The 23,848-nt window shown below is 34.8% G+C and overlaps 1 protein-coding gene across 1 annotated transcript in view; it reads right to left on the reverse strand.

Moving 5' to 3' along the window:
• The window catches only part of LOC129233256 (probable cytochrome P450 301a1, mitochondrial), a 96,203-nt gene extending 74,453 nt beyond the window's left edge, over positions 1–21,750 (reverse strand). The window contains exon 1 of the mRNA XM_054867308.1: positions 21,675–21,750. The gene's annotated coding sequence lies outside the window, so the exon portion shown is untranslated. The remainder of the gene's footprint in view (positions 1–21,674) is intronic.
• Positions 21,751–23,848: the final 2,098 nt, after the last annotated feature.

Consider the following 23,848-nt stretch of genomic DNA (forward strand, 5'->3'; position numbering starts at 1 on the left):
GAGATGATTTATTTGCTTTAAAAAAAATTAGCAGTCTTTGTATTTGTGTATGTTCTACTGTAGCACCTAAACTATTTATCCGACTTTCATGAATAAAGTGTCAATTGATTCAGTATTACGACCCAAGTAACGTACGCTATCAATCGACTACAACAATAGGAGGAGTTGATTTTACCTTGTAAAACTCGATTTTAAAGGATTTTTTTAGCGTGGGTTTTAAATAAATTTATTAATAACCCGACTAAGGGAAAAAAGGGTAAGAAACAAGTTTGTTGTTGATTACTATTATAGTCTTATTAAGTAAAATCAATCTTTTATTGTTTAAATTTTCTATCAGCTTCATGTAATAGCAATAAATTAAGTTTACCATTCTTGTATATCAAACTAAAATGCTTACCGTAAATTACTCACGCTATTATTTTTTGTCCATCTTAGATTAAAACGGAAAATATTTAAATAAAATAAAAGATTAAAAAACTGAATCCCGACTACGGCAAAAAAACCTAAAAGATAAGAAACAAGGTAGGTGCTGTTTAATATCATCGTCCTATTGAGTAAAACCAGTAATCTGATAGGTTAGATATTCCTATTTATTTAGTTCTATTGAAATCCTCTGTCACTTTCACATTAATAACATTATAATTCAATTCAAATACCGTAGTCGTGCGGTATAGTAGAACTGTAGTTGAGAACGCACGACAACGGCATTTGAATTGAATTATGATGTTATTAATGTGAAAGTGACAGAGGATTTCAATAGAGCTCAATAAATAGGAATATCTATCCTATCAAGTTACTAGTTTTACTCCATAGGACGATGATATTAAACAGCACCTACCTTGTTTCTTATCTTTTAGGTTGTTTTTTTTTTGCCGTAGTCGGGTTTCAGTTTTTTAATCTTTTATTTTTTTGAGCTACAATTTCCGAGAGAGTGCTCCAAACCTCTTCTCCTCTACCATTATCAAAGACAAGTAGAATGCATCTTTAAGACTGCAAATTAGAAAAATTTCTTGTTGCGGGCCCTAGAATCACTCCTCCACGTGAGCGCATTGAACTCCGTTTTTAGCACTACAATTGCAGAAAAAAATCCGCCGGACAACCCCCGAATCACCCTCCTCTGAACATTATTGGACATAATGTTTGCGTTTTGAACGTTTCAATTTCGAAAAACGGGCGTGGGGAGGGAGTCGCACCCGAGCGCATAATATTACGAAAGACAGTTAGAATGCATTTCTAAGATTAAAAATAAAGAAAAATTTCCTGGGATATGGACCCTCAAATTTCTCCTCACTCTAACATCATCAAAAAGATCGTTTAAAACTGTACTCTTAGAGCTACAAGTTCGAAAAATAGATAGGTGAGCGACACCGAACCTCTTCAATCCTAACATTACCAAAGATCGTCTAAAATTCGTTTTCAAAACTAAAAATTTCGAAAAATTTACGGGGGAGAAACCCCCGGACCCCCTTTACTTCGGAGTTAATACTATGCTTAAGGTTTGTTCATATCGGCTTCCTTTTAAATCAGAAATCCTATACAGCCGCCGCAGAACAAACAGTACTTACAGAAATACCACTTTGAGGCGACGATTTTGCATACATTTGTTGAGAAAAAAAAGGCTGTAACCTTCTCAATAATTTTTACTCTTATGATAAACTTATGTCGCCTAGTAAAAATTCTTTAAAAAATGTTCTGCTGTGAGCAATAAGATGCTTTACTGTGTGTCTGTAAATTCACCGGTTGACCGATAAGATAACTTTATTGCATAACTGTCCAGGACCTTCTAAGGCGCTAACAGCTGCCTGTAATAATAGTCTGTAAGGGGACAATGAACACGTAAAGGCAGGGCCACCTCCAGGGGTGGCGTAGAACCGTGGCTGCCAATTTTAATTTAGGGATGAACAAATTAAAAAAAGAAAACCTTCTCAGTATTTAAAAAAATTTAAATAGAAGTAACAAAATACCAAGTGGAATTCCCGTGACAAAAAAATTTTCTCAACAAAATTTTGAAAGAAAATGCAACCCTTGAATATTAAACCTTTAAATATTATTTAGGAACATCCACGGTTCTTTATTATAATTTACCTAACTAAAGGCAGCTAAAATTTTTCGAGACATTCTGACAAATAAAAAAAAAATCAAGCAAAAAAAGTATTCAGTACATTGTAAAAAACCTATGACAAATTTTAATTTAATACAATGAATGAATAGCTAGATAATAATGGAGGTTTCATAGGGGGCGCTGAAGCATGTTTTAAATAGAAAAAGAGTTAAAATGCAGTAAGGGAGATTTAAAACATTGTAACGTAATGAATACTAAGTGTTTGAATGTATAAAACGAAAGTAAAATAAAACTTTATTAAGATATTCTAGCTGGAGGATATTTAAAGTAAAATAAAGTTGGAAGAAGATCTGGTGTCCCTGAAAAGTACCACATCAGTCCAAAATGTTAAAAAATATTTTGACGAATCTCAATCTCTTTATTTTCAAACAAATTCAAACACCAGGTTGGAAATTGAAAATTTCACTATGAAAAAAAACCAAAGAACTAAAATGATCTCGGAAAAGATATACTGGGGGGAGGTTTTCCCATAACATTTGTATGAATAATTTAATAAAAAGATAGGGACTTAGCAAAGAATGCGGAAGGGAGAGACATCCTCTAGCCTCACCCTTCATTTTACACCTCCAAGGTAGATTAGAAACGTGCTTAAAACTTTTATTTTGAAAGAGTGCAGGGGAAGTTTCTAAATCGGAACCCAGTCCCATCTCATATCGCCTATCGTTATCAAAAAATGGCCTACAATTCGTATTTAGGACTTCAAATTCGAAAAGCTTCCAGGAGAGTGATCACCTAAATCCCTGCAGAAGTGCCTCCACCCCATCTTTAAGGATCATTTAAAATTTCGTTTTTAGGACTACAATTAAGAAATTTTTCAGAGGTCATCGAATCTCTCCTCCCTCTTGTATCACCAAAGGTGGTGTGAAATTTCTTTTTTAGGGCTTCAATCCCGAAAAGATTTCTGAGAAAAGTCCCTGAACCCTTGGTAACATCAGCGAATATCATCTACGACTGCGTTTTAGACAGACGTGGCTCCAAGGGAGGGGCAGGGGGGGCAATTGCCCCCTCGTCGGAAGCGTCTTGCGCCCCCGTCGGGGAAAATTTAGTATTTCGTCGGGGAATCTGTTTGCTTTGGCGTTTATCGTAAATGATAAAATTTTCTCATATATGAACTAGAAAAAAAAAAAATAGTAGAAAAAAGTAGAAGTATCTTATATATATATATATAAAAGGAAACAAAAATCAATCCCCTTTGAGGCGGCAAGTTTAGCCCGAGCCCGAGTCCGTATAACGTCGTCCAGATGGTGACAAAATATAGCTATTACTTCGGGGGAAATGGTGTGTTTTGATCCTTGAAATTTCTGTTTGTCGATGCAGGGTGTCGATGAGCTGGTTTTGACCTCAGGGTGTCCACTTAGACTAAAAGAGTACCATCCCCGTCCCTGCAGAATGCAGTGGTGATTACCGGTCAGACCTAAGGCGTCGTCATCGGGTTACAAGAGAAATACGTACTGAATGACAATAGCCCAGGAAGGACTATAGAAGTTAGAAGGGCTGGCTCTTAGCGCCGCGAAAGTAGGAACGAGTGGGAAAGTGCCAGTGACGTCACTGGGTAGACTCGATCTGGGACATTTGTATAGTGCTTGCGTGCGTAATTCTTCACTCTCTTTCCCCGTTTTTATGTTTAAAAGTTTCTTGAGGGTTAAGCTTCAAAAAAATTAAATACAAGGGTAAATGTTTTGAATCTTATCGACAAGTTAATAAGCGATACCAAAGACAATAAACATAATAGAAATCTACAATACAAATTTTTAGTTCCTATTGTGTAGTTTTCGATATTCTTTATCCAATATACATGTTTTATAAAGGGGTAGAAAGCGGAAATTCTGCGCAATAAAATTGAACTTATAAAGAAATGAAAATAATTTACTGTGCTTGTCAAGTTTCCTCATGTGTGTACATAATTTTGTCAGTTTCGACTTTAAAAAATAATAATAATATTGCTATTTCAACCTTGTTTCAAAGGAAATGAAAGAGATAAGATAGATATAAGGAATAACTAAAACATATTGGAATTTCGCGCTAACCCATTTGAATCTAAATACTGCCGATATTTTTAGAGGAAGTTTTTTTTCACGAAGTAACTATAACTCTGACCAAGAATCTTAACAAACGTTGTATTTGAAAACTGAAGTAGAACCTCATTAACCTGGACTAATTGAGGATCCAGGTCATCTAGATTGTTTAAAACGAATTAAGCAAAATGACCTATAAATTGAACCAATATACATAAGTAAAATACTTGAACACAGTAAAAATTGTATTTTGAATTAAAGAGAATGAAATATCAAACTGCATTAGAAAAAGTTAAAAAAATAAAGTTACAGCCTTACAAAAATACATTATTGCGCTAACGCGTTCTTTTTTTATACCGTATGTACATTCAAATGGTTGTCCGGATAAAGCGAAGTCCAGATTAATAGGTGTTTACTGAAATTGTTAATCAGCATTTTAATCACTTCAATTTAAAAATAACATATTGAAATTTAGCAACGTAAACCAAATTTAAAGTTTCAATGATTATCACCAAATTTATAAAGCTAACTTATTTGTAGACTGAAAAATTTCTTCATGTCTGAATTCTCCAAAACATTACGTTACAGTAATAAATGAAATCTTTCCCAATATTCTACAAAGTTTTCTTCTGTGATAAAATCCATTAAAAAAAAAAAAAAATTCTGCCGGCTTACCTTTTGTCCTCAGAAAGTTTTTCATTCAAATATCGGATTCTTCCAAATGTTCTTATAGTCCGGTCAATTTAGACAATGGAAATAACAAAAATTCCGGGAAAGCTAAATTTTTGTAGAGACCTTGGGTTTAGTATTACAAATAAAGTGCCAAAAGTCCCCATCGATCCCATGTGCGCTAAAAAAGTTATTTGGGGTCAAAGGTCAAAATTTTAGGTTTTTTGGATTTTTCTCAAAAACGGTAAGTTTTATCGAAAAGTACCTCAGACCAAAGTTGTAGATCTCAAAATTCTCCATAAAAATGGTCCTCATGATTTTTTCTCCAAGACCAAACCATTTCCCAGACATTGCCTACTCTCAAAAGACAGCCAGTCATTTACAGAATCCCCTCTACTCGCATGTCCTTGAATAACATCTTGCTTAGAATAGTACGTGTGACGTCGTTCACATACCCAGGGGTGCCCAACCCACTAAGGGCAAAGGTGCACCCCCCCCCCACATCGCAGAGATCCCCCCAAAAGCAAGCCTCCCCCCTCAAAAGAAAAAATACCCCTCAAAACAATCTCCCTAAAAATTTCGATGCCGCAATCTGGGCCATGACCCCTCCTAGGTGGGCACCCCTGACGTACCTGCTTCTTTTTGAGTTAAACGTGCAGTGCGAGTGAATGAACGTATTTATTACAAGCGTCTACTGTTTGTGCTGATCAATATTTAAGAAAAATGTCACAATTTTGCTTTATTTGCAATAAACTTTGGACTGAAGGTGAAACTGTTGTGCTGGGCAGTCGTGGAATGCCAACTTTAATCGATGCAAGTGTCGGGAGAAATTATAAGAATGCTGATTATTTAAGAAGTCAAATGTCCGTTACAAGTCGCGTTAATTGCAGAAAATCATACACCCGGAAAAGTTCAATCTCTGCAGCAACGTGAGGATGAACAGGCCATACTTCAAAAGTAAGTCCTCCTCGTACTGTAGCGCGATTAAGTGAATTTGAATCCAGCTTTTGTTTTTTAAAACACTGCTTATTTTGTGGCTGTAAAGCGGATGAGGAGGCCGAGAAGAAGAAAGCGCAGAATTATCGCAGAAAAATTCATATAGCATTGATTAAATCATACTCAAAATTAAAACGTGCAAGCGCAGCTTTTGACACACCTCAGAACGATCTTTATCTAATTGTAAAAGGGATTCTTTGAATGCAAGTGTAGAAAATTTATGAATTTTTCTGCGATAATTCTGCGTTTTGTTCTTCTCAGCCTCTACATCCGCTTTCTCGCCACAAAATAAGCAGTGTTTTTTACAACAAAAGCTGAATTCAGATTCACTTAATCCCGCTCTAGTACGAGGTGGACTTACTTTTGAAATACTGGCCATGTTCAATTGGGTGGATTGAAGAAAATAAAAATCTGATAAACGCTAAGTAATAGCCCGGAAAAGTTGCCTTTTGTAGAGATATTTGGTTGTGCAAAAGGATTTTGACCGCAAAAATATCTTGAGGTGTCGCTCGCACCTTGAAGTTGACCATAAATACTTTAAAAACTGGAAAAAGTTACAATAATTTCATCAAATATCAAAACTTGATAAATTTGATGTTATCGCTCTTAAGAGCAGACTTTTTGTGTAGATTACACATTGCATAAGATCATTTTAATAATAAACTGTATTTTAAAGTTCCACACATGTGTTGAATCTTGCATTTGACCAATATAGTGTCAGAATTGAATAACATCGTGTTGCTCCGTACTTAGAAAAAAAATATTAGAAATTATAATTTGTGCTTTCATATTAATTAATTCTTACATAGATACGGAAAAAATAAGTAATAAAAGCATTTCTTATCTAGTAAAAAAAAAATTTTTAATTCTCCACTTAGCCCATAACTTTGGCTCAAAATGTCAAATTTACCTATGATAGAGAACAAAGGTTAAGTATAAAAATTAAAAAAATATATATGGCTTGCAACAGCCCACATAAGTCACCCTTTGAAACAAAAGACGTTGCTGAAGAAATTTTAATGGGTTTTGAGCCCTCAAACTGTAACCACATTGATTACAATAAAATATAAGTTTGGTGTGCGAGTTGAACTATAACACTTCTCATAATTTTCATTCTTGATTGAAATTGTGGCTTGATGGTATTGTGGCTAAATGTTTCTAGATTCTAATTGGACTCGAATAAATCCATCCCTTTTGATTAGACAACAAACTGTACTTGACACTTCTTTCTCTTATTTTACCTATCGTCTCACTGCTTTAGTATGACATGTGAGGTTTTGAAAACCATACTACTCAGTAGGTACACCATCAAGCAATTTCTTTCAAAATTTTATCGAAAATCTCCTTTTTGAAAGAGGGAGCTGCCGAGTTTTACCAGTTCTGCTTATCGATGAGCTCCATAGTAGTCTCTCAGCTTCAAAATTGAAATCTGGAATTATAAATGTTCATTGTCCATCTTCGAACGTAATCCGTCACAAAACAAGTTCTCTGATGATGGTCATCCGCAATGCCTAGTGTTATATTTTTTAGATTCTCAAAGTAACCAATTTGCAGAACGAGAGCTGATGATCGAAACATAGTACGATGGCAAGTTTGAAGAATTCGATTGTACAGCGAAAATTTACAATTCCAGATTTCAACTTGAGTTCTTTGATAAGCAGAAGAGGGAAAACTCGGATTATCTTCTTAAAAAAGGAATATCAGATAAAACTTTAAAAGAAATGGTGCTTGAGGGCATAACTACTGAATTATATGAATTCCAATACCTCACGTTATACTAAAGCAGTGAGATGATGCGCAAAATTAGATGAAAAAGCGTCAACCACGGTTTGATGTCTAACCAAGAGAGATAAATAACTCAGAGTCGTATTAGAATCCAGAAATCTTACCCACAATGTATCACTAAGGCCAAACATTGTCAGGAGTCAAGATAATAATGCGACTCACCAGCCAAACTATGTTTTTTGTGGTTACAGTTTGAGAGCTCAAAAAACATTTAAAGGGGGGCTGTTTTGAGGGGTATTTTTCTCAGTTTTTGGAGGGGGCTGTTGCTTTTGAAGGGGGGGGGGAGCTCCGCGATATTGAGGGGTGCTCCCATGCCCTTAGTGGGTTGGGCATCCCTGGGTATGTGAACGACGCCACACGGACTAGAATAGCCAGATGTTATTCAAGGCCATGCAAGGAGAGGGGATCTTGTAAATGACTGGCTGTCTTTTGAGAGTACACAATATCTGGGAAATGGTTTGGTCTTGGAGAAAAATCATGAGGACCATTTTTATAGAGAATTTTGAGATTTACAACTTTGGTCTGAGGTACTTTTCGATAAAACTTACCGTTTTTGAGAAAAATCCAAAAAACCTAAAATTTTGACCTTTGACCCCGAATAACTTTTTTAGCGCACATGGGATCGACGGGGACTTTTGGCATTTTATTTGTAATGCTAAACACAAGGTCTCTACAAAAATTTAGCTTTCCCGGAATTTTTGTTATTTGATCACTATTTTTATGTCTAAATTGACCGGGCTATTACTCAAGAAAAAAGTTCAATAGCCTTTTTATATGGGTCAGGCAATTGATCTTTCAATACAGAAGACCAATTAAATGGCCTAGCTTTTGTACAATCATAAAAACACTAATGTATCTGATTTGAAAGCTTTAAATAATCACAAAAAAAAGCTTCTTTACAAAAATAGATACACGATTGAGATAATCACGTTTCAATCTCTCTTCTCCCATCTTTAAGTCATTGTCGCATCAATGCGAATTATTATATATTTTAAGCATGGGGATACAGTGTTCAAGAAATTGTAGAGTTAAATCTATTGAATAATATTTACAAAGAAATTTCATGCATTACATCTAAATGCATTGTAATTTTACGGTTGAAGGAAATTTATTACGGTCTCACAGTGCCGTTACTAAACTAATTAAATATCATAAATTTGCATTGTGACAGGGTTGAACCAAATCCTACATTAAAAAATAACTTCGTACACCACATTTTATAAAATTTGTCTTGCTCTTTATCTTAACTTTTTAAAATTCTTCCCCCAATTATTTGTTGAAACAGCTTCAAAGTTAGTATTCAATAAAAATAAATAAATAAATAAATAAATAAAAAGCATTTCAAAACAGAAAAAAAGGTTGTATTCCTAAATTTTTGGGTGTGTTTTGAGCTCTTTGAAAATCTTGAGGGGAAGCTTAAGTTTCCAGAACTTTTTCAGCAACTAGGAAATCAGCACGTGAAGGCATTTTCAATACTTTCAAATATAATTACCCACAAATATTTTCGATTCTATAAAATGTGACCTTTACTTTAGCATAACGTGAAGGGAAAATAACCTGCCAACAGATTTAGCGCAGGAGCAGGAGCTTATTTCTGAAGAAACCGTAGTCAAATGTTATGAGACATTTGAAAATTGAAATCAAACCTTGAAGACAATATTCATATCCTTATTCATAATAAATGATTTTTTGCCTTGTCTGGGAGCGGCCTCAGCCCCTTCAACTGCCTCTTCAACAATCCTTGTACAGAGTAAAAATTCTTTAATTGTATTTTAGCTAAGGCATACCACAGTTCTTAGGGCATACGCTGTGGATATTGTCCCGCGGAGTGTACCCGATGATGTCAAAAACGAGTTTTCTCTTCTCGCTGTCCACTTCGCGGCGGATGAAAAGATCAAAGGAACGAGCTAGCCCTTGTATTCTCTAGTCCTGCAATAGCCAGGACGAGACGAGAGGGGATGGGGTGGGGGGGGTTGTCATCGGGGGAGAAAAAACATGCTTTGGAGATTTTTGCTTTCCTATTACATTCTATCAGCACGTCAAGTGTGCAGACGCAGACCGCACTTATTGATGCGTTTTAAAGTACTTTATTTTCACTCAGAAGTTACAAGTAAGTTATTACTATAGTTATTTACAACTTTTCTGATTATTGTTGATTGTTCAGCAACAAAACATATCGATGAGTAAACGATTTTTTTACCTCATACAAGGAAGTGTACTAAAGTAGATTTAATGTTTTAATTTTTTAGTGCAATGATGTCTTGTCTTCAAATGCTAAATGCAGGAAAAAAATTCTTTGGACTAATATAATAAAAGCAAATAGATGTTTAACATTTTAAATACATTTTTCTCAAAAACTTATATTGATCTTGTTTGTAGGCTGCATAATAGTTTTGTTGGGAATGGAGAATGATTTACTAAACATTCAGGCTTGGCACAACTAAACAATCATTAGATTATTAAACGTCGGTTTGATAATGCATCGGGTTTGGGTTCTTTTTGAGAAAAATGTTTGGGGGAGGGGGAGGGGCGAACCTTTTGGAAAAGGCAAAATTAAATAAATAAATAAATCATGTGTTAAAAGCAATTGAAAACATACATTTTGCTTCCATTTTTTTTTCCAGATGTTATCATGTAGTCGAAACTCATGTTTCTAACTTAAAGTAAAAGCTGCGCTTAGCCCAGACCGCTGTAATCATTTGATCGGACCAAGTCCAATTCAAAAGTCAACATTGCTCCTTCGAGATCGATCAAACCAACTTACAGACTGATACCAGACTCAATCTTGTTTAATTTTTTTTTTTTTTGCAAGCTATATTCTTTTTTTTTTAATATGCTTTTTTCAAGTACTAAAATAGTGTAAAAAAGCAGTGCTGCGCAGTCGGAGTCGGACAGATTTTGGAGACAAGGAGTCTGAGTCGGCATTTATAGGTTAAAAATTCCAAGAGTCGGAGTCATTTTCCCTCAATGCCTGTAACACTGCCAGTGATTGCGGGGTCGGAGTGAGAGTTGGAGTCGAACTGATTTTAAGGTAAAGGAGTCGGAGTTGAATTGTTTGTCGGTGAGTTAGAGGGGTGATTAAAAACTAATTGTATCGAAAGCCAATGTGAGCATGAAGCAATGCGGTGTCTTTTCGTTTCCCGCGCTGTTTCTCTCTGTCGACTGCTGTCATTGGTTTTTCGAATCAAAAACAATTTTTACTGTGTATTATCTTAATTTTTGAAAGAGTTTATAACTTAAAAAAAGTTTTGTTTGCCTATTTCTGTCCTGATATTTTTGTAGTTGCAACTACATCTTATAAAATTCTGCATTTTGAAGCCTTATATCTATTTTTCAAAATTTCCTCCGGGGAAGAAATCCCCGGGCCCCCTACAATTGGGAATATTTTGTACTCCACTTAAAGGGAAGTCATGTGTGACTTTCTTGATAACATTTCCCCTCTTAAGGTCAATCCAACACAGGACATCAGGGAAAACACATTAAAACACGATCATCAAAAATTAAAGTATTGCTGTATGTATCAGATGAAATAGACCGACATAGTCAAGGAGAAAAAAAATTATAAAAAAAAAGTGCCTCTCTTACACCACCGAGAGAAACGTTGTTAAAATTGCAAAAGGGGCCCCACACCTAAAATGGCTTAGGACCCCGTTAAGTCTAAATCCGGCCCTGAGTTGGAGTCGGCCATTTTCCCTCCGACTCTGTAGATCTGCAAAAATGATCTATGTAGATAAATTTTGGGGTAAGACTTTGAATTTACATTTTCCCCCTTTAGTCTGGAAAGAGAATTAAAACTTGAAATTTGAAATTATGACCTATTTCAACTGGCATGTTCAATAAAAAGTTTGAAACTAATGGTTATGCATTTTCGAATTATGAATGCTTCAAAAAATTTGAAAAAAGTTAGGTATATAGTTAATTTAAAAAAAAAAAAGAGAAAAACCTTACACAAAAGAAACTGGTGCAATTAATGTTAATCACTTTGATACTTAATAAGTTTGTTTATGACGTAATATCGTCGGCACTATGCTGAACTACCGAATGTGAAAATTGGCTCTTTTCAGGAGAGCCGAAACAATATTTTTGTCCACCAGACGCTTTAGTTATTTTCAATTTTTTGATTTTTATAAATAACATTAAGTGTAAATCTTATTGTTTGAAGTACAGTAAACTCTCGATTATCCACGAGTGGATTATCTGCGAAAGTCTCGGAAAAAGAAAAAAAAATAGTTGAAAAATTTTGTTCTTCAAAAACGCGGATCTGAAATCAATTCGTTCCAGATTTTTTTTCCCTTTCCCACGACAAGTGCTCCTTCTCAAAAAACGTGAAAGTCGGTATGTACTGTCATCAACTTCTCTTTGACACGTGCCTCAAGGGAAAGCGTTCAGCTGATTTCGGTAAAACACATGTGTTTACTGAAGACCCCTAGTTTAAAAGAGCGTAAGACATTATCTTTATATAAATATAAATATAAATATAAAAGCAACGACCAGCAACAGGCTCTGGGTCCAGCTAGACTGGTCCTAGTCAATTTACAATCCCCAGTGAAGATCAATGGCCCTCTTAAAACTATCTACTCCCTTGCTCAATACCACCTCTTCCGGTAAACTGTTCCAAGGTTCCACTACCCTGCTATAATAATAATTTTTCCTAATATCCATGTTAGCCTGAGATTTAAATAGCTTAAAACAATGACCCCTTGTCCTGTTTTCGGTGCTTAACTTCAGCCCCGTAAATTCTTTCATTTTAATAAATTTAAACAACTGAATCATGTCCCCTCGGTCTCTTCTTTGCTTAAGACTGTACATTTTTAACCTTCTAAGCCTGGAATCATAGTCTAAGTGAGAAAGTCCATTTATTAGCCTTGTAGCTCGCCTTTGAACCCTTTCCAATACATTAATGTCTTTCTTAAGATAAGGAGACCAAAACTGAACAGCATACTCCAAATGAGGTCTTACCAAACTTCTATATAAGGGTAGAAAAACTTCTTTAGATTTGTTTGAAATAGATCTATTGATAAACCCAAGCATCTTATTGGCCTTGTTACTAGCAATGCTGCACTGTTGGCTAAACTTTAAATCCTGACTTATTAAGACCCCCCAGATCAGTAACTTTGTCTGCCTGACTAATGACTGAACCTTGCAAATAATAACTTGTACACTTATTTCCATGCCCAAAATGTAGCACTTGACACTTCCCAACATTAACAGCCATACCCCAATCTGTTCCGATTGAGAAAGGTTCGGAAAACGCCTACAGGTCTTCTGGGAATTCTCTGATGGGGTCTTTTTTGTTGTGGTCACACACTGTTTTCACTTCTGGGCTGTTGAATGTTTTAGGTTGACGGAAAGTTCCTGATTTAAATTTTAGTTTATTTTAGTTCTGTAGAACTTGAAATACACATATTTTTTAATGCCGCATCTCTTTTAAACGTTTCACGTTTTATTTACAATACAATCAAAAGATAATTTCTGTCTTCTTTACCTTTGGTTTTAAACCTTTTTCGGATTGTCCACGATTTTCGTTATCCGCGGTACCTGAGCCACTCAATTCCGCGGATAATCGGGAGTGTACAGTAGTAATAGCCCTTTTTGAGTACTACGGCAAACCATTGAATTTGAAAAACGAGATTCGCGATTTTTCACCTTCGTTTGTTACCGAGTATAGCATAGTGCCGATCATATTATCAAGTTTTGTTTTGTTTTTTTTTTTGGATTACACAAAACACACACATTACTTTCGTTTAGTACATTCAAAAACTTAGAACCAACGGGTGAGGAGTTGAAGTCGGACTGATTTTGAGGTAAAGAAGTCGGAGTCAGGAGTCGAAGGTTTAAAAATTCAGCAGTCGGAGTCGATTATTTTCCCTTAAAATCCCCTGCCAGTTCTTGTGGAATCAGAGTCGATAGCTCTAAAATTCCCGAAGTCGGAGTCTGTCATTTTTCTTGCTTAGATCTGCTGGTGTGACTATTCATTTCAATAATTTAAATCTCGCTCACTACATTTTAACTTTTATTTTCTATTTCAAACAAACATGCTTCGGCGGCCCACACATTTTCCTCCAAATAGCTGTGATTTGTACGATGATATTTGTAAAAATCTAGGAATGAAATATGTGTGCAGCCCTTATGAAACTATCATGATTATTTATCTGATTAGCCCGGTTGCCCTTCAGCTCCATCCACCACCAGCTAGGCCTAATCGATGTAGACCTTTTATTACCATACAAATTAATTAAAAATCGTAAAAATTTGCACCTTTTCTAATTTTTTTAGCGCAAAATTTTTACTCGTTTCCAGTTTCTATTTGTTATCAAATAAAATACTTGTAATGGGTTTTAGCAAACTAGGCTCTTCAAAAGATTTTCAATTTTTTCTCTTGATTCTGCTTTGCGCTAGCAAAACTTAGTAGTTGTAATCGTCTTCCCTTTTCCATGCTTTCCCAAGTTATCCCGGAAAAATAATATAATGAAAGAAAATATAAATAAATTTAATTTTATACGTGTTCTGACTCGCGAGGTTCATCTTAATATAAAGCTAGGCATCGGGCTCAAGTTTCTTTTGAATTTTTTAACTTAATATTAGTTGCTCTTTTTTTTTTTTTTTTTTTTTGTTTACTTAAGATGTGGGTTTCTCTGCTCCCCAATAAATATTTTGAGCTAGTGGATGAGCACTGCTATAACCTTGAGCCCTGGGAGTTTCCCTCCGTAAATTTGTGTGTTTATAAGGTTTGATTACGGAAGGGGGGGGGGACCCTCAGTATCTTAATAGGTCACTAACCCCATCACCCTAACGTTACCAAACATGACCTACAATTGCGTTTTCAATACTTCAATTTTAAAACTTTTTCGGGGGTGCACCTCGACTCTCACTCCCTATAAAATACCATTACAGATCGACTAAAAGTTCGTTTATTGGACTTCAATTTCTTAAAATTCTTTGGGGGTGAGCACCCAAATCCTTCTCTCCATGAAATTACCGAAGATCATCTAAAATTGCGTTTTCAGAGCTACAATTTCGAAAAATTTCCGGGGGAGAACCTCCGGACCCCCCTAATTTCTACAAGCACAACTAAATTCCTGTTGTTAAGTTTCTTTCTCTGCATAAAATTCTGTTGGGCGCACATTTATAATGATTTTACATCATAGTCAGACTTTTCGTCAATATTTAATTCTCAGACAGTTCTAGTTTATTGATCTCGCGATGACCCTGCTCACAAAAGCCTAGTTTCATGTTTTTCATTTTAAATTTGATTTTTTTCCCTACATATTTCATTTTATCTATTTTAAATTTTTTATTTTTTGCTTTAATTTTTATAGGGAATTCGTGTTCTTAGAAGCAAAAAATGATTAGTTTATTTATCACTTGAATTGGAGGGGGCAGAGCCTGATTACCGCAGGGGCATGTGGGGCACAGGCCCTTCCTCTTAGATTTCAGGGGGCCCAAAATACCCTTAATTTATCATGTTAATTAAAAATAAATAATGATTTCACTCAGAATCTAGAGTACAATGATATCATTGATAGTTTTGCAAATGCCAAAACAAGGAAAAAATCTATTTGTTGTTAAAAATTCGCCTTAAAAGTGTGATCTCTTTGCAAATCAGAAAACCACTCCAAATTTAGTCTGTATTTACTATTAAAAGTTATATGATAGATCATTTTGGTATTTACGGTTTATTGCAAAGTTTAACCACATTTATATATTTATCGTATACTACTACATATCTTCTACTTTTTAAATGTATATATTACATTGTGATATGAGGTACCACCAAATTTAGTACGGTTGTGTAAAAATGCAAGTATCGAAAGAAATATTTTATTGCTTCAACATATAAAAAAAAAAGCTGGAATGGGGGGGGGGAGGCACAAAATGAATTTCCTGAAATAGAAATGTGCCCCATGTCCAATGTCTTAGATGATCAGGCTCTGGGGGGGGGGGGAATCTTGCAAAGTAAAATTTGGCTATGCCCCCCTGTCGGGCAAGTTTGCCACCCTGTCGGGGATTTTCTAGCGCCACCACTGGTTTTAGAATTCAAATTTCGAAAAATTACGGAATGAAAGTCCCCGAACAGCTTCACCCACTAACATTACCGAAGATCGACAAAAACTGCGTTTTAAAAGCTAACTTAGAAAATTTTTTGTTCCCAACACGCTCGTCAGCATCACTAAAGGTCCTCTCAAATTTCGTTTTATGGATTTCAATTCCAAAATATGTCCCGAAAATTCCTCCCCCTCACGTCATTGAAAGTCGATGAAATAACGTTTTTTAAGCTTCAGTTTCCCAGAATTGTCAGTCCCCTTTACGTTATCAAAGAAAACCTACAATCCCTTTCTTTAGATTTCAATTACCAAAAAATTCCTGGAGAGCACCTTCGAGCCTCTTCTCTCCCAAACATTACCTAAGATCACCTAGAATGCATTTTTAAGACAACTAATTGAAAAAAATTCCCGGAGGGGAGGGGGGGGACACCGGATCTTTGCTCTCATTAACATTGTCAAAGATGATTTAAAGACGTTCATCAAAATTATACGTTCTCTTTTCACGCGGTTACTCATCAATCGTTATTGCACATAAGACCTTCAGATACTGACTTTAGGGGAGGGGGCAATTTATAGGTAGCAAACTTTTTGAAGAACTTCAATTTCAAAAAACATAGCCCTCCCCCCAAAGATCGTCAATTGTCACCTAAATTGGCGCTTTGGGAACTTCAATTGAGAAATTTTTCCCAGAAAGAATTCCTGAACGCCCTTCTTCCCCCTAGTGTTACAAAACAATGCTTACGCATACGTTTTAGAACTCTGATTTTGAAAAAGTTTTGGAGAAATTCTCCAAATACCCCCTCCCGCAAACATCGCCCAAGATCATTTAAAAAGTCTAACAATGCGTTTTTGAAGCTGTAATTTTGAAAATTTTCCGGGGGAGTACCCCCGAACTCCCTCCCCCCCATCATTAGCTAGAATATTAATTTTTACTATGCAGGTGTTCGTATTATTGATTCTTTTTCTCCACATTCGTAAACGCAGTTCTCCTAATTTGAATACTCAAATTCTAATGGTGACTCCCTACTAAAACTAGAAGATGTATCCGCTAAATCTTTTATATCTGAAAAAAAACTTAAGGACGGTGGGAGCGTCTCCTCTTCAAGGAGCAAGTCTTAAGGGGACCGGCTGGTCTGTAAATGCCAGGGCCGGTTCATGTTGCCCCATCCGCCACTGGTAGACTTTCATTGATTTTTTTTTCTAAATCATGCTGTATAGAAGCAACTACCAGGTCTACTAGGACCATTTCTTGCCCCAAGATATAGGAGAGGTTCACCAGCCATTTGTATTGGTTATCTCCAAATTTTTAATTTTGCCCTTTGCTTCTCACTGCCTCATATGTAATAGAAGGAAGATACCCGCTTGAACATATTTTTGGTAATGATATGTAAGCTTCAAGGAAATATGCCAGCAATGCAGCGTGTAGGTCACTTGTAAGTATGGGAAAGCTAGTGTCATTTTTGATGGGTGTAAAGAAAGCACCACAGAAATATAAATGAAGTCCTATTACAACAGCCAAGCCTTCTGCTCTAGAAGACTTTCTGCGTCTCAAATCTTGTGCTTGATCTGAGGGGTTCATTGGATATAGTGAATGTTTGAAAAGTCTGAAAGTAGACTGAAGTGCTCAATTATATGCCCAAACTGTGTTAGACATAGCTGCAACAATAACGATTTTGCTGAGGATCTAGATTCCAAAAAACATCTTGATAACGAAGACTTTTTGTTACAAGCTTAGGAGAAATCATTTGAAAGCAAAAAACAATTCAGCGTTATTTTTCTGGCCATTTAATCAAATGTGCACCATCAGAGGGGGTGGGGGAAAGGATAATATTTCAGTACATAATTTCGTTTTGGGACGTGAGCTACTGTTCTTATGGGGTGGACAGTCCTGATTTATGCATTTTAGATTTGCATGAAATAATACTTCTACTTGAAATAAAAGGTGGGGGGGGGGGAGGGGGGGGAGGATTTATTTTATTTGGTAGAGGGGGGGGGGGCTGTTGTAGCTTTGAGAGGAGGTGCACCATCGCTCTTGGAAAATGGACACACTTGATTTCTAACAATTTTCTTAGCATAAAATAATGTTTCCATATGAAATGTATGGAGGGGGGTTCGGGGGTACTGCTTCGCTTTACGGGGATAGGGGGGCTCTGTAGCATTTGTGGGTTTTGTCATTCCTCTTGGGGTCAAACACCTTTAATTTCATGCTTTTAAATTTAGTATAACATAATATTCTCACTTTAAATTTATTCTAAAAATTCTGGAAAAATACCCAAAACAGCAATTTTTAGATGCCCCCCATTCCAAAACCCGACGCACAATGGGGTGGGACTTTTTACCTGTTCTTATTGGGAGGGTAATAAACAATTTGCACCAGGTTTAGCTTTTTTTTTTTTGGATGTTTGGGTCCGACCCCTATTTTTACTGTACTAGTAGGCTTTCACTGGTTTTTCTTCTAAATCATGCTGTACAGCAGCACCTACCAGGGCTACCAGTACTATCTCTTGCCCCAAGACAGAGGAGGAGTTCACCTATCATTTGTACTGGGAATCTCAAAAGTTTTAATTTTGCCACTTGCATCCCTTTGCTTCTCACTACCTCAATTGACAATTTCAGTAGACAATTGATTCAGGGAGAAGCAAAGAGATTTAAGTGGAAGCTTTCAAGTTTTGAGTAAAACGCGTTTAAAGTTGCGGTCCTAAGTAGATTTTCATTGAATTTTTGTTCTATATCATGCTGTATAGCAGAACCTGCTTGTTACCTTCAAATTTTTAATTTTGGCACTTACATTCCTTTCATTCTCACTGTTTCAAACGTGTTTATCTCGAAGGTTTTAGATATATTTTAATAAAAAGACTGCAGATCATTTAATATTTGAAAATGCCATGGTAAGTATTATAGAAGAAAGTCATGTTGCAACTGCGTCTATAATTCCATCTTTATAAAGTTATCTGTCTCTCTTTCCCATTTTGAAAATCCGTCAAATAAGCATACTTAGACGGTCGAAACTTTTACACATTAAAAGAAACTCTAACTTAAAAAATTTATGCCAACAGGTTTTTTGAAAGCTTCACCTTTAATTAAAGGATACATAAGATCTAAAAAACATGATGTCTTATCATATAGTTCGTCACAAAAAAAAAAAAAAAAAAAAAAGAAAGAGAGAGAGAGAGATAAAGCAAGACACATGCATTAAAAAGCATACAATATATATATTTTTTTAAATAAGAGATAAAAACGTTCATTTCAACTAATAATATAAATTATTTAATACTTATAACTATTTAATAATCTAATATTATTACCTATATGTTTAGTATCATATTAACTGCTAACAATAGATCATTATTGCTATTATTACAAACTTATTAATAACTAGCAAAAATGGTTTATCAGGATATTTTCCCCGTAGAAACCGATTTCAGTACAGATTAGAGTTATTAAAATTTGACATTTTTAATAACTTATTCATTCATGTCTGGGGAAAAATGTTTTTACATTTTTGCAAAGAAAAATGCACTAAAAGCTTGAGCCCCCCCTGCCGTCCCCCATACGGGCGCCCATGAATTAAAAAAATATCAAAGTGCAAAAAGAACGCAGCAATTTTATTTTGAAATTATCACAAAAGAAAGAAATGATGATTTTGAATCTGCATTCACACGGTCATGCTACTCTTTTAGCCAAGACTAGTTTTCAGGAAAAGATTAAATGTTGGTATAAAATGCCATAAATTACCCAAAGATTTCTGGTTTAAGTAGTAAGTTAATCAATTTTTGGAAAATAATTGTAGTTTTGCATCTTTCATGGACCATATGGAAACATATATCCCATCCATTTACACCAGAACTACTTTTACAAAACTGAACGTGAACACAGTATTTACGTCGCTATTTCATAGGTTTATGTATAAACTAGCAAAAATACCCGGCGTTGCCTGCGTCAGTAATAATTATGAGAAAAAATCGTTACTTGCTTTTGTTTTCTGTTTTAATTGAAAGAATTTAAAACACATCATTTTGACGTGATTAAAAATCGAGTTTCTTCCTTTCTCATAAAACTAAAATAGCAATAAGTATAAAGAACAAAATAGTATTGATTTAGAAACGAAAGCACCATATTTAAGCATAAATAAATTTCCAAAACATGAAATTAATCTTCTCATGTTTAAAAAGATTAATCTGTTGACACTTTTTTTTTTAACATGGAGTCTAAAACCTTCTCTGTATGGCTATTGAAGTACGAAGTTTTAAAAAAAATGAAGCCGCGCTCGTAATCCCCTTATACTTGCTTTAGTTATTTTGGGAAATTTCAATCATTGTGGGCTCTTGGGACGATTTTACCGAATTTGCGGGAATCGTTTTGGGATACCTTCGATGATATGCTCCCCCCCTTCTTTCCTTACTTTGTAAAACGATATGATATTAATTTTCGTTACAGAGATATTATCGCCAGATGCTGAGATGCTTTTGGTCACCACAAAATGGCGCTAAAGAGTTTCATCCGAAATGTTTCCAAAATAAGTAGTAAAATTTGGCGATTGTTTGAAATTGTGCAAAAAGGAAAATCAATGGAAGTTTTTGTGCTGTTTATGGATTTGCCTAATTTAGTTGCTGGATTATTTAACGCAGTAAAAATTTTTTTTTAAAGATTCTTTGATTGGCGATATTTTGTTTACATGGTAAAAGCCGAGAAACATTATGACGTAGTCTTCGGCTTCAAAAACAGCAAAAATTTTGGCAATCTGCTGGATGATTGGATAATGAGTAAGTATTAAATCAGCATAAATAATAATAAAAACCATTAATTACATTAAAGTTCCGTTTAAATGGAAAATCATCAGCCAAATCATGTATTACTTGCCAATCTTGTGCAAAAATCTTACTTCAAGATTTGACTTGAGAAAAGCCTTGAACAATCACGAAAAGCAAAGAAAGTCAACAATACAACAATTGTCGTTATCGACAAAGAGTTGAGATGATATACTAAATACTGTATTGAGTTGAGGAAAGCCTTCGAACATGGAACTAAAAAGCTCATAACTCGTTTTTTATTCTACTTTCGAACTACTAACTACTACGCTACTAACTTCGAACAGGTGCCATCTTCAGCAGAAAAATCAGAGCTTTTGATGGACATATAATGTAAATATGTGCAAGTATTTTTTTCATCCCTATATTAGAGAATTTACACGAAAATTGTTTTTTATTGCCCCCTAAGGAGGTTTGCCCCCCATAACGGGACGAAAATTACCCTGTGTTTTTCTGATGCATAAGCTATATTATTGTCAAGTTTCATCAAAATCCGTTCAGTAGTTTTTGCGTGAAAGAGTAACAAACATCCATACAAACTTTCGCATATATACCTAATAGTAGTAAGATTCCTTAACTTGTAACATCATTATTTAAAAGTTTTTGTATAATATGAATTGTAAAAGTGTTTATTGTTTCATAATTGCACACTCAAAAAATATACGCTCAAGTATATTGTACACTTTTAAACTGTACCTTTGAAAACTTAACTGATACAAACAATGATCAACTGAATATTTATTTTTCAATCCTTAAGTCTTTCCGAGAATTGATTTTTGAAAAATTGCTTGTATAAAACGCACCTAGTTGTGTAAAAAGTAATTACATTTATTTATTCTTCTGAACTATAAAAATAGTGTACATAAAAATCAAAATTTAAAATGAGTGATCCCAAATGTTTATTTTTGTTTGATTTTTTTTATTGGTTTAAATTTCAACTAATAACCCTCAAAAACACGCCACACTCATACCAAGAAGAAAACCCTTTTGTTTCATCAAATACTTAATTTGTTTCAGCAAGTATTATTATTTTGTTCAACATGTAGAATATTCAGTTCTGAAATATATTCTTTTTTAAGGGAAAAAGGAGGGTGAGAAAAATTCTCAACTCCGGAGGATTAAAGATATTCATACAATTATAAAATGCATCATACGCAAACGAATACTTATGAAAAACACATTTACGTAATCCACACATGGAAAGAAAATGCATAACTATGAATATTTTTATTACCTTATGAAAGTCGAAGGTAGAACAGCAGTGTCAGTATGTATAATGGTTCGCTTGTCTCTAGAGATGTTTATTTTGATGCTCATATAAGTGAAGAATTACGATTCCGAAGATAAACACGCAGTGCATTTGCACCGAATCCTCTTTGATAATACTCCATTTCGAAACGATCATGAAAAATAAAAAAAAAGATAACAAAATGTCTTCGTGCTGTTCGTGACATCATTTTCATCGCGAAAGTAATAACACTTGGAAAAACACGGAAGGAAAACATTTTCGTAATTCTGTTGATATTGTGTAAAGGGGAAAACCGTCTGATTCCGTGGAGCTTCTCTTACGGGTTGTCCATAAATGACGTCACATTTTTTTTTCAACATATTCCCCCTTCCCCTCCTTTATCACAAAGTGTCAACTTCATCTTACCCCCCCCCCCCTCCTTCGTACCCTTGCACTAATTCCTTTTCTTAATGTTATACAGTCAACAGTACCATAAGCAGTACTTAGACCCGAGATTTCATATTTTTTGTGAGTTTTATACAGTTTTGTTGTTAAAACCCATAGTGTGCACTGATAACCTTATTTTTACCATTTTTCAGATGTTCTGCTACCACCTAAACTTTTTTAAACAACAATTTTAACCCTTTATATATATTTTTCTATATTTAAAAATTTGGTTCAAGTAGACCCGCGTAGGAGCTACTTGGTCCAGCTCAGCAAATACATTAGAAAAGGTTATAAAACAGGTAGTGGGATTAATAAGAAGGACCAAAGATTTTGAAAGAAAACTCAAAACGTACATTCTAGTGAGCACTCTATTTATACAGGGTGACAAGAAAAAACTTACACACACATGATACATCATAACTTTAATGCTAATTAAAATATTATGACCAAACTTCAAAATAAATATGAATACATTATTTCGTCTAATATGTTTAGAAATTTTCCAAGTGGCTCCCTTCAGCCTTAATACAGAGCTTTAAATGTGTCACAACATTTTCGGCTATGGGCTGCAACTCACTTACTGATATTTTATCCCGTGCCTTGCAAATGGATTTCTTTAGGGATGCCAGAATTTTATGAGGGTTAGCATTAGAGACGTACCGAGTAGCACTTTGGCCGAGTAGCCGAGTACCGAGTACTCGGCCTTTTATTACTCGGCCGAGTACCGAGTTACCGAGTACTCGGCCTTTCACTACTCGGCCGAGTTCCAAGTACCAATTATGTTTTAAGAAAAACTACCAACACACATGTGATGAATTTTGAACTTATTGGAATAGTAGTATAAACCTCCTTGTCCATATAATAGTTTTTTAAAACTAAATTCCTGCTGAAATTTAACTACGCATTATATATATACAATTTTGTTTGTGTCAAAAATTTTACAAAAAATATTTTTTTAAATTAAAAATAAATAAATAAAAGGTATGATTAATCAAGTTGGAATTAAAACAAATTACAGTAAAATCCCTCTAATGCAGACACTAACAGGACAAATTTTTTTTTCTGCAATATAGAGGTGTCCGCAGGACAGGGGTTTAATAATGTTATTTGCATTGGAACTGGGGAATTAAAAATTGTCCGCATAAGAGGGGTATCCGTTAGGAGGGGTTTCACTGTATACCAATCAATTATAATTCTAATCTGCCAAACATAAATAATTTTTAAAAGCAGATAAAACAAATGTGCAGGAACACTCCAGACACGTGTTTCTGCCCCCCCCCCCCGTTACAAGGAACGTCTTTTTCAGTGCATAACATGCGAGCTAAAGAAAGTATAAAGACATTCAACAAAAAAATACGACTTTTGTCGGATGCCTTTAAATCTACGAGCCCCCATTTTAAGCATTGAAAAAGGAATTCCTTGTAATGCTAAAACACGTGTCTGCAGTGTTCCTGCACTGTACTTTTAAGGTTGTTTTATTTTTTAAGCAAAGGTATTTTTACATTTTTTATAACTAATTTTTGTTTGTAGCAAAAATCCATTTTTAATATAAAAATTCCATATTTTCTATACTTACATTTTTTGCGTAATTTTTAATAAATAAGTTTTATTAACTTTGGGGACATTAAAATAAAGATTTATTCCATTGAAGCATTACAAACTTCATTATTCTCAAAATTTAAATTTGACTTACAAATTTTCATTGTAAATGATTGCAGAATATAATGCTTGCT

The sequence above is a fragment of the Uloborus diversus genome, unplaced genomic scaffold (genome assembly GCF_026930045.1).
Source record: "Uloborus diversus isolate 005 unplaced genomic scaffold, Udiv.v.3.1 scaffold_292, whole genome shotgun sequence".
Lineage (NCBI taxonomy): Eukaryota > Metazoa > Arthropoda > Arachnida > Araneae > Uloboridae > Uloborus > Uloborus diversus.